Source organism: Elephas maximus, chromosome 8 (assembly GCF_024166365.1).
Source record: "Elephas maximus indicus isolate mEleMax1 chromosome 8, mEleMax1 primary haplotype, whole genome shotgun sequence".
NCBI classification, from domain to species: domain Eukaryota; kingdom Metazoa; phylum Chordata; class Mammalia; order Proboscidea; family Elephantidae; genus Elephas; species Elephas maximus.
The window spans coordinates 105,278,412-105,290,749 of record NC_064826.1 but is presented as its reverse complement, the minus strand read 5'-3'; the positions used below and the strand labels follow the sequence as shown (position 1 = coordinate 105,290,749).

Sequence of the window (12,338 nt, the reverse complement as noted above, 5' to 3'; positions counted from 1 at the left end):
CTGACTTACTATTCAAATCAAATCAGTGTCCTTTGAGTAGGAGGTCTAGTTAAGTGTGAGACGGTATAGTCTCTTCAGTGAACAGGGTCTCTAATTTGTCCAGCCTTTAGCAAAAAAAAGAAAAATCATTTTCCAGAATTCACAGAACCAGCTAATTATATCTTACCCCTTCAATGGGCTGTAAGCAACGTCACACACAGTGGTCACTCTGAAGACCTGTAATAATGGCACATCTGTTCATTCATGACAGCTGAAGGAGAAGGATGATAGAGTGTGTGAGGGAAAGGCCCAGCCTCTTCTTTCAGGACCTTCTTTTTTCTGTTTTCTAACACCCTGAGCTTTTAAAAGAAATATCTCATGTGGGTCTACTTTATTCCCCTGATATCACTGAACACCAACAGCGAGGCTAAAAGGCAAGTCAACTGTCTAAGTGGCATATTCTGTGTTCTGATAGTGACTGAAGTGCTGGTTAGGCACATGTCTCTCTCAGGAGCTCCACATTCTTCTGGACCATGTGAATGTGAGGTAACTCAGAAAGGCCAAGACAATGTTCCAAGCTTCTTCAGTGGGGCTGAATCAGCTGCTGTACAGGACTAAGAAAAAGCCTGCAAATTAATTAGCTAATTATTATTATTTTTTCTGTGTGCACTGATGGATTCTAGAAGGATTGAGAATGCATCTTGTACTTCTAGCCCAATGTTCACGTTGCACAGGAAATGCAAGTCCACAGACTCATAGAATTCACCGTCTTACCCAAACAAAGTGTGTGTTTATAAGCAAAAAGAGAATTTTTCTAATAAAGAGAGGCAGATGTTAACCATCTTGATTCATTTCAAATGTGCTTGGACTAACTCAACAAGTTTCAAATGGGGGATCAGAGGGCATGCCCTGTTTTCCTCATATGCTTGAGGGTCACATTAAATCCATGCTGTGTTTTCTGAGAGATTAGAAACAGGCTGCAAAATGGACTGAACCAATTCTGAGATGCAACTTTTCTGCACTGACTATAAAGTCCCTCACTTTTGTTTTCATGCTTATGACTAGGAGTGAGTTGTGCTACCCCTCTCCCTTTTTTTCCCCCAAAATCTCAGGCATGCAGGGAGTCTGGCTTAGATGGTGATCATTTCACACCTTCCTCTTGCTCAGTGTTTTCAACAAGTGCCAAGTGATCTCCACGTGAGTGAAACTCAAGGGAAGAGAAATAGTCTTAATTTTTTAACAATAAAAATATATGTTCTCAAACAGAAAAGACAGTGCTACTTAAGGACTCCTTTTAGTCCAAAGGACGATGTTTAACTCTGAGAAGTTTACTCTTGCCTCAAGTAAAAGGAAACTAGTAAATATTAACTCCCAATACAGATAGACTGATTTACAAATTACTTTTATGCAAACAGAGAGCCTCAAATATTTTGACTTTTCCATTTTTCACTGAAGACTTTCACTAAACCTGACCACAGCTGTCCTTGAGGCCAGATGTTAGCTGTAAAACTCAGTGGATTTAATATACCGTGCAACCTCCCTGCCTTTTTTAGACTGAATGAAGCCCGCAGCGTCTGTGCATATTAGCTTTACAGAGCTCTGGTCGCTGTCTCCGGGTCCCTATTATCCTCCTGTGGTTTGGCTGTAGCTCAGGTTTCTCCTCAGCCTGTGCACAATTGCTTCATTTAGAAGTTATCTGCTTCTATGGAGGCGAAGGAGCCTCACAAACGTACTTGATACTGGCCGTTCATATAAGTATCGGGATGAAGTCAAATACCTTCCCTTTTTATCGTTGTTAAGCTGCCCAGGACTGGTTAATTGTGGCCTCACCTAACGTGTTTCCCTGGAACTTTCGGGGTCGAGGCCTGGCAGGCGTCACAGGCAAGTGGATAGTTTGCAAACTGTGGAGTTGTCGGGCCCTTTGCGTCCCACCTCAGCCGGTGAATTTCCTGGCCTGTTAATTAGAGACAGGACTGTGCAAACGCCTGTCTGTAAGTCCTAGGGGTGAATTCGCAAAGCCTGGGGAGCAGTGATGCAATGGAAAGAGGGCAGGTTTTCGAATTGGAAAGACCTGGGTTTAAATCAAGCAACACCATTTAATTCCCCGAATGCCCGTTGATCCCAGTCTAAGCCATGCGCCTCCTGATTTAAGGCAATAAATTTCAGGCCAAGTTTAGGACTTCTTCGGGGTCTGCAAATGTTTGAGTGATTTCTTTAAAAAACATTTTTAAAACTTCCAATAAAATTGTAATTAAAAAGCACACACATTCAACTGTGTTATATACCGAAAGTCAGTGTTCCCTTAAAGGGTGTCATTGTTCTTACTGATGGCCCTTGCAAATGTGAAATTACAAATTAAGCTTTCACTCATAAAATACTACTTTAACTTATATTACGTATTGGAATCCCAGGTAATATTTCATGTGAGAAAAAAGGGCTTCACTGTTAAAAATGCTCAAGAACTGCTGCTTAACAGTGTGATTCTAACTCTTCCAAGATGCTCCTTCTCTGCTGGAGACATTCAATGTTGTGTACCAACTTGGGAAAGCTAAGGTGCTTAACTTTCAGATCTCTTTTCTGAGGGTTGAAAAAGGTGAATGTGTTTTCAAAGAGCGCCGTGGTGGGGCTGTCAGACAGGTTTGATGGGGCACCGCCCATATGCTTTCTAAGGGATCAGGTCAAAACTGAGCTCAGACTATTCCCTCAAGGAAGTGCTCCACAGACTAGGAGGCTTCTGGCCAAGGCAGAAAAAAAAAAAGACAGCAACGTATTTGGAAATTGGAAGTTTGGTATGACTGAAGCAGCGTAAAGAAGAAAGGCTGACGAATTCTCGGGGAGGAACAGGCAACAAGCAAACGGTGAACGTTTTGTATGTCCTGCAAAGATGTGTGGATTTTATCCCTTAAGAAATTGGAAGTTTTGGAGAAAAGTGGGATGCAGACCTCAAATTCCAGTAAAAAGACCATATTTAATGGTCTGACTGAGACTAGAGGGACCCCAGAGGTCATGGCTGCTTCATACTCTGTTAGCCCAAAACTAAAACCATTCCCAAAGCCAACTCTTCAGACAAAGGTTAGGCTGGACTATGACATACAAAATGATACTGATGAGGAGTGTGCTTCGTAGCTCAAGTAGACACGTGAGACTTTGTGGCCAGCTCCTGCCTGGAGGTGAGACCAGAAGGCAGAGGGGGCAGGAGCTGGTTGAACGATCACAGGAAATACAGGGTGGAGAGAAAGAATGTGCTGTCACATTGTAGGGAGAGCAGCCAGGGTCACATAATAATGTGTGTATAAGTTTTTGTAATGGTAGTAGGATTTTAGCAGTCCCTGGGTGATACAAATGGCTAAGTGCTGAGCTATTAATTGAAAAGTTGGTGATTCAAATGTACCCAGAGGTGGCTTGGGAAAAAGGCCTGGCAATCTAGTTCCAGAAGGTCACAGCAATTGACCCTGTGGAGCACAGTTCTACTCTGAAATACATGGGTCTCCATGAATCAGAGTTGACTCAGTGGCAACTGGTTTTTTGTTGTTGTTGGTGGTGGTGGTTTTTTTTTGGGGGGGGGAGGTTTAGTAGGACTTTTTTTCAGCTGATATGGTTGAATTATACAAGAATTTTCTTCAGGATCAAATCAATCAAATGGTGCTGCTCAGGTTTTGCCAAGTATTTGCCATTTGCTAGCTGTGACTTTGGCCAAGCACATAAACTCCAGAATTTTGTTTCCTAGGATTTGGTATCATTTCTTCTAAAGCACATAGATACTAGCTCACTGTAAGGGAAAAACTTATTTCACAGGTTGTTCTTGCCTCCAGAAACACTTTTCTGACTCATTTTCATCCAGCACACTTTTGTTTATAGATGCACAGATGTCCTTTTCCCAAGCACACCACCCTTAGATGCTCAAGCTGGATTAGGGCCCCACAATACATTCCAATAGCACCCTGGACCACTCTATAGCAGTGGGCACGCTTCTAATGATTCCTAATTGTTTACTTCTTTGTTTTTTAGTGTTTAGAATAAAGCCTGTAATCATTTTAATAAAAATTATGTACGACTATTTAAAAGCATTCAAGAAATCAGAAAGGTAAAAGAAAAAGACAAAAAATAAATCTCACCATGAAAGAGCACACATTAATAACTTAAGGTCCACATTGCTTACTATGCTTATATATTTTTGGACTCACTTGGTTTGGACAGTGATCAGGGGTGATCAATCACTGGAGAAGGGCATCATGATTGGAGAAGCGGAGGGCTGGCAAGCAGAAGGAAGACCCTCGATGAGTTGGATTGGCACAAGAGCAGTAATGATGGACTTGAGCATGCTGGCAATTGTGAGGATGACGGAGGACCAGGCAACATTTTATTCTGTTGTACATAAGGTTGCCAGGAATCAGAGTCAACTCAAAGACAGCTATCTACCTCTCTGTCTGCCTATCTATTTCACATGTACATATTCAATATATATAAAAGTATACGTTATGTTTAATCTTCACAACAACCCTCTTTTACCTATTGACATTTTATCCCATTTACTAGATGAGTAAAATGAGACACAGAGCGGTTCTAAAACATGTAGACCAGTAAAAAAAAAAAAAAAAGCAGTAGAGTTTAATTATTTGTTGAAAGTTTAAGATTAAAGGAAATTTATAAATATTAACTTTTTAATTCTATTCTAAATTTAGGTGGTGTCATTTGAATACCAGATATGAAAATGAGAAAATTAGCACCGTCACCACTCCTCACCCCACATCCTCATTTAAATTACTTTTATTATTTCTTACATTATCAATATTTATATTTACATATTGTTCTGCAACCGTAATTCCCAAAGGTGTTTAGTCTTTGTGCATTTAAGCGGATGGTTCAGTGTTTACTACCTGTCCGTTTCGCATGTTTCCTCTATTCCAGAATTCTTCATTTTTATTTATCTCTGAGTCCTTCTAGGAAACCCTGGTGGCGTAGTGGTTAAAAGCTACATCTGCTAACCAAAAGGTTAGCAGTTCAAATCCATCAGGCACTCCTTGGAAACTCTATGGGGCAGTTCTACTCTGTCCTATAGGGTGATTATGAGTCAGAATCGATTTGACGGCAACGGGTTTGATTTTCTTTTTTGGTTAGTCCTTCTAAGTTATTTTTTTAAAGAAATTATCATTAATGCTGTATGACCTGGGTTCTTGCATATTTGAGAAACTGCATCAATTGACTGCCTTCACATAATAAAATGAACAAATAAACTACATACAATACAATAAAATGATAGTTCCATGGAAAAATCTGAAGTTTCCCTAATTTTTTTTAACCTTTCTTTGTACTTGGTTTTTATGCTTGGATAACTGATAACTATCTGTCTTAGTTACCTAGTGCCAAGAAAACAAAAATACAAGTGGATGGCTTTAACAAACAGACATTTGTTTTCTCACAGTTTAGGAGGCTATAAGTCCGAATTCAGGGTTCTGACTATAGGGAAAAGCTGTCTCCGTCTATCAGCTTTGGGGAAAGGTCCTGTCTCTATTTATTTTTATTGAATTTTAAATGAAGATTTACAGAATAAACTAGTTTCTTGCCAAGCAGTATACACATTGTTCTATGATATTAGTTAACAACCCCATGACATGTCAACACTCCCCCTTCTCAACCCTGGGTTCTCTATTACCAGCTTTCCTGTTCCCTCCTGCCTTATGGTCCCTGCCCCAGGGCTGCTGCACCCCTTTAGTCTTGTTTTGTTCTATGGGCCTGTTCAATCTTTGGCTGAAAGGAACCTTAGGGGTGACCTCATTACTGAGCTGAAAGGGTGTCTGGGGGCCATACTCTCAGGGTTTCTCCAGTCTCTGTCAGGCCAACAAGTCTGGTCTTTCTTTTTGAGTTAGAATTTTGTTCTACATTTTTCTCCAGCTCTGTCTGGGACCCTCCACTGTGATCCCTGTCAGAACAGTCAGTGGTGGTAGCCGGGCACCATCTCGTTGTTCTGGACTCAGTTTGATCCTGTCTCTTTAGCTTCTGCTTCCTTGTTCCTTGGGATCTCCATGAGTCTTGCCATCTATCTTACCAGTATCTCTGTTCTGCTTGCTTGTTTATCTCCTTTATATTTCAAAAGAGATTGGTTCAAGATACACCCTACATTAATCCTGCTTCATTAACATGAAGATGGTAACATGGGATGGCAACTCTGCTCCCTTAGGTTTAGGCGACCCCACTCTACTAGTCCATCTGAGTGTTGACCCTATCCCCTCAGCCCCATTCTTCTTCCCCTTGGGCATGGCAGCCCCACCCTGTCAGCTCTGGGTGGCAGCCCCCTCTAGCTGGCACACATTAACAACAGTCTCACACTCCAGAACCAAGTTGGCAAAGATCTTTTTGAAACTTAGAAGACTGTGGCCCCACCGTTTAAACTGAGAAGACCCTCCTTCCCATGCTCCTTCCAACAGCTTTGCTGATGTCTGAGCTGTCTAGGGATGGTCCTTTTCTTTTCTTGGAGGACAAAAGATGTAGCTCCTTTGGCCTGTTTTCTGCCTATAGAATTCCATGAGGCAGACATTGTTCTTTCCTTTCATTCTTTTTCTGTCCCTTTCAGCCCAAGCTGATTGGTTTTCTGCTGTGGTAGTTGGTTAGATCCATCATTCACAGGCTTAATCACTTTAACAAAAGTTTGGTAGCCATCTCCTTGGTGAATATTCTAGGACAACCTGTCCTTAGTTTGTACAAAAGAATTTTCCAAATCTTTAAATTCTGTTTTTATTTTGCACAGTTCATTTTTAAGTCTACCTCTTTCCTCTAGCATTTTACTGTAAGTGGCAAGGAGAAACCACCCAGCCCTTTTAAGATCTCGCTTAGGTATCAAAGTTTATCATGTACAAGTTCTACCTTCCTCCAAATATTTGAATATAATTCAGACAAGTTTTTTGCCACTGCATAAAAGTATCACCCTTCTTCCACTGTCCAATCATGTGTTCATCATTTCCTTTTAAAGCCGCACCAGAAGCACATTTAATGTCCACATATCCAGCAACATTCAGTTGTTTGCACCACAGGTATTCTCTAAGACAATAGAGGCTTTCCCTATAGCCCTCCTCACTTCCTTCTGAGTCCTCACCAGAGTTGCCTTTGATGTCTGTAATTCCACCAACAGTCCCTTCAAGGCAATCTAGGCTTTTACTATTAGGCATCTTAAAACTCCTCCAGCCTCTACTCATTACCCAATTTCAAAACTGCTTCCACATTTTAGGTATCTGTTAGAGTAGCACCCCATTCTTCTGGTATCAAATTCTGTCTTAGCTATCTAGTGCTGCTAGAATAGAAATACCACAAGTGTCTTTAACAAACAGAAATTTATTTTCCCACAGTTTAGGAAGTTGTAAGTCCAGATTCAGAGCACTGGATCTAGGGGAAGTCTTTCTCTCTCCGTCAGCTCTCGGGGAAGGTCCCCGTCTCTTTAGCTTCTGCTTCCTGGTTCCTTGACAACCTCCATTTGTCTGGAAATCTATCTTACCAGATCTCTGCTCTGCTTCCTTGTTTAATCTCTTTTATGTCTCAAAAGAGATCGACTCAAGATACACCCTACACTAATCCTGCCTCATTAACATAACAAAAACAACCTGTTTCTAAATGGGATTATAACCAGAAGCATGAACCAAAAACCAAACCCACTGACTTTGAGTCAATTCCGACTCACAGAGACTCTATAGGTCAGAATAGAACTGCCCCATGGCATTTCCAAGGAGTAGCTGGTGGATTTGAACTCCCAGCCTTTTCGTTAGCAGCTGAGCTCTTAACCTCTGTGCCACCAGGGCTCCAACCACAGGCATAGAGGTTAGGATTTACAACTTACATTTTGGTGGGGACACAATTCAATCCATAACACTACTTTTTCAGAGCTTTGATGAGGTATAATTTATATAGAATAAACTGTACGTATATAAATTGTACGATTTGATGAACTTTAAGATATGTATACACCCAAGAAATCATCAGCACAATCAAGATAAGGAATAAATCCCTCACCCCAAATGTTTCCTTGTGCCCCTTGTAATCCCTGCCTCCTGCCCCCATTCTCCCTCTCCTGGCAACCACTGACTTGCTTTTCATCAGAGCTCATTTGCTTTTTGTGTTGTGTTTTGTCTCAGGTAGAGGGCAAACCCAGCTTCTGTTACTATATCTCAGACAGAAGTGAAAGTTTCTGTATGATTTTCTTTTATCGTAGTAATTCCTTGTACGTATTGAAAACACTTATTGCCGGTCACTTAATCCTCATGGTAATCCTATGAAAAAAAAAAAATGAGTAGGTACTATTTTGACCCCCAAAGAGATTGCCTGTGAGGGCACAGGTGGTAAATGAAGGAGTTGTGGCTCAAACCCTGGCAGTCTGATTCTCAGCCCCAAGTGCTTCTATCGTATACTATTCAGCTGGTTTTTGAAATGTGATACCTTATTCAGCATTTCTCCCATATCCAATTTCTGTATTTTTTCTGGAACAGAGTATTCCTTATTTCGTGGATTTTTTTCTTATAGCTTTGTATACATTTTCAAAAATCTATTGTTCAAATGTTTTCTTCAGGGACATCTTTCGTTTCTATGTTGGACTATCTTTGAAGCAAATATTCATCTATGTAGAAATGACTCAAATTCCATGTTTACTCACCAAGAAATAATACCTACAATTAGGTGATGCTGTGTTAAGTTGTGTAACTGAGATGTTAAACAAAAAAAACACAGACATTAACAACTCTCAGTTCGAAAGTGACTCAGAACAGCTGGACACGATGTGAAGAAGAACTAATTTATCTTAGTCATAGTATTCTTTTTAAGTATGAGTCAGAATGATACACGCTGCAAAAAAAAAAAAAAATCTATGTCTAACATTAAATGAACTCATTTGATAAACATAAAAATTCCAAAATATAAGAAAGCATTTTGTCATAGTGTAATTGGCAGTGCTTTTATCCCTTTTGAATGGTATATAAAATAATGGTGTTTCTTACAATTGATGACACTTTTGATTTAAGGGAATATGGTGTCATCTATTTAAATGTTTTTAATTTTGCCCTCTGTACTAACCCTTATTTCACAAGTCTTTAGTTTAATAATTAAAGTTCAGACATGCTGTTCAGTTTATTATAGTTTCTAATATATGTGTTTTTAACATTGTATTTTTCCCCCTTATTTTACTTCTTTGACTCTGCAATCTCCTTTTTCAATTTATTCTGCTGTTTTATTATTCTTTTTTGAAGCTCTTTCTTTGAATATGAGTTTTTATTAAGTTCTATAATGGTAAGAAGGAACCCTAGTGGCACAGTTGTTAAGCGCTCTGCTGCTAACTAAAAGGTCAGCGGTTTGAACCCACCAGCCACTCTGCAGGAGAAAGATGTGGTGGTTTGCCACCATAAAGATTTACAGCCCTGAAAACTCCATTGAGCAGTTCTACTCTGTCCTACAGGACTGCTATGGGTCAGAATTGACTCAATGACAATGGGTTTAGGTTCAGTTTTGTAGTGTTAAGGGCATTTCTTTTTCTCCCTTGGACTGAGTTATTGCCTATGGGATCTCCCCAAAAGAACTTTCCCACCATATCTCTTTTTACTTAAACTTAAGCCAATTTGTTCCATATTTTCATTTTTGTCTCTGGCAATGTTCCTGACTGTTCTGCCAGGCAATTTCAACTTGTCAAAGTCTACACACCCCTGATGTCAATCTCAATTGCATCTTTTTAAATGAAGCTTTTCATTTAATGATTTATAAGACCACTTCCTCCTTTAAAAGGAGCCCTCGTGGCACAGTGGTTAAGCACTCGGCTGCCAACTGAAATGGTGATCTGAACCCACCAGCCGCTCCGGGGGAGAAAGATGTGTCAATTCCGTAAAGATTACAGCATTGGATACCCTATGGGGCAATTCTACTCAGTCCTCTAGGGTCACTATGTGTCAGAATTGACTTGACAGCAATAGATTTGGTTTGGTTTTTTTTTTTTTTTCCTCTTTTAAATCTTCGTAGCACCTTTTCCATATCTTGTAGTTTCTACCAGATCCTTCTTTGGAGTTTAATTACTAATGTACTTATGCAGTAGGTTGTATATTGTAAGTGTATGTTTGTATCAACCAAATTAGAGCAAAGGAACTTTTACATAATAGATGTTTTATAAATACTGGTTGAATCGAATTAAATTGCTAAATCTCAGTTATACAGAAAAACTCTGTTACATGGGCAATTAATGTTCTGATAAAAGCCCCATTGCTGTCGAGTCAAATCTGACTCATAGTGACGCTACAGCACAGGGCAGAACTGCCCCATGGGGTTTCCAAGGAATGGCTGGTGGATTTGAACTGTAGACATTTTGGTTAGCAGCCAGGGTTCCACGATTTTTGAAAATACTGAAGTATTATCAGTATAACTTAGGATAGTGATTCTCTACCTTTAGAGTGAGACTTTGTCTCACTTAGTTTGGACATGTCTTCAGGAGAGAACAATTGCTGGAGAAGAATATCATCTAGGTAAAGTGGAGGGTCAGCAAAAAAGAAAAAGACCATCAATGAGATGTACTGACACAGTGGCTACAACAATGGGCTCGAACATGTCCACTGTTGTGAGGATGGCCCAGTTCCAGGCAACATTTTGTTCTGTTATACATAAGGTCACTGTCTTAGGTATAGTGCCACTCTAACAGAAATACCACGAGTGGGTGGATTTAACAAACAAATTTATTTTCTTACAGTTTAGGAGGCTAGAAGTCTGAAGTCAGGATGCTGGCTCTAGGGGAAGGCTTTCTCTCTGTTGGCTCTGAGGGAAGGTCCTTGTTACTTTTCACTTGTTTCTTGGTGATCCTCATGTGGCATGGCACCTATCCTCTCCCATCTGTGCTTACTTCTTTTTGGCCGTCTGCTCATTTTATATTTCAAAGGTGATTTGTTTAAGACACACCCTATATGGAAAGTGGGAGATGGTCTTATTAACATAACAAAGAAGCCCTTTCCTAAATGGGATTACAACCACAAATATAGGGTTTAGGATTTACAGCACATATTTTGCCAGGACACAGTTTAATCCATAACGTCACTGTGAGTTGGAGCCAACTCAATGACAACTAACAGAAACAACCAAGTTGTTTGTTTGTTTTAAAAGGTGGTTTTTGGTTTCAAACAAACTTACTGAACTGCAATAACTGAGAACGGGGCTCAGGAATTTGTTTTTAATGCTCAAAAAAAGTTAAAAATACTGGTTTTAGGACTTAGGTTCACGTCTAAATTCTGTGGAAGTTTTGGTACCCTCCTTAGGTCTCCTAATAACTGGGTATGTATCCTAATTAAGGGGCAGTGTTGGTTCAGTAAGGAGTCCTGGTGGTGCAGTGGTTAAGCACTTGGCTGCTAACCGAAAGGTCAATGGTTCAAAGCCGCCACCCGGCCTGCTACAGAAAGATGTGACAGTCTACTTCCATAAAGTTTAGTTCTGCTCTGTCCTTTAGGGTCGCTATGAGTCAGAATCAACTTGATGGCAAACAGTTTGGTTTGTTTTTTGGTTAGTTCAGCTGAAGAATTTTCACCTTACATTCAGAGACCCAGATCCCATTCTTGGCCAACGCATCTATGTCATGTGCAGCTGCCACTGATCTGTCAGCAGAAGGTAGCGTGTTGCTATGATCCTGAACAGATTTTACCAAAGTTGCCAGACTAAGACAGGCTAGGAAGAAAGGACTGACAATCTACTTCTGAAAATCAGCCAATTAAAATCCTGTGGATCACAGAGGTTGTCATGAATAGGGTGCCAACTCAATGGCAGCTAACAACATACGGATTAAGCAATATGGTGAACGTGATAGAACAGCCAAAATCTATTTTCCTGGGAAGGGAAAAAATAAAGCAAATTAAGTAAGGGGTTACTATAAACCATTTCTTCACAAATTCAGTATAAGACTTGATATAAAAATACCTAGCCTGACAACACTTCTTTGCATGAATGTGATAGCACAAAGCAGAGAATCCCACCCAGCCCAGTGCCGTCGAAGCAGAGAATACACATTATAATTATTTTATGCCCCTCCGGTAATGCAGACTCCTATAAAAGAAGATCCACTCTTTCAACTAAGACTACCTTTTTTTTTTTCTGGCAGCATCAGCTTTATTTTGCGTAAATAGTCTAGAAACTTGATTGTCAGCAAGGCTAGCAAAGCTTGTGTGGACAAGTTGGTAAGAACGTATTTATATACCACCCCAGGTAAGTCGTTAATCAGATAATGTGCACAAGTTCTCTGCTGTGTACTGAGTAGGCTAGCGTTGATCATCCTGAAGCATTAGAGCCTTCATTAAGAATTAATGTGTTTAAGTTAGTGCCTGCACACATTTCAGAGTAGCCTGTAGGGTCCCTGTCCTACAGAA

The 12,338-nt window shown here is 40.1% G+C and overlaps 1 long non-coding RNA gene across 1 annotated transcript in view; it reads left to right on the top strand.

The window, feature by feature from the left end:
- The window catches only part of LOC126081838 (uncharacterized), a 243,816-nt gene that overhangs the window by 23,348 nt on the left and 208,130 nt on the right, over positions 1 to 12,338 (top strand). The window lies entirely within an intron of this gene.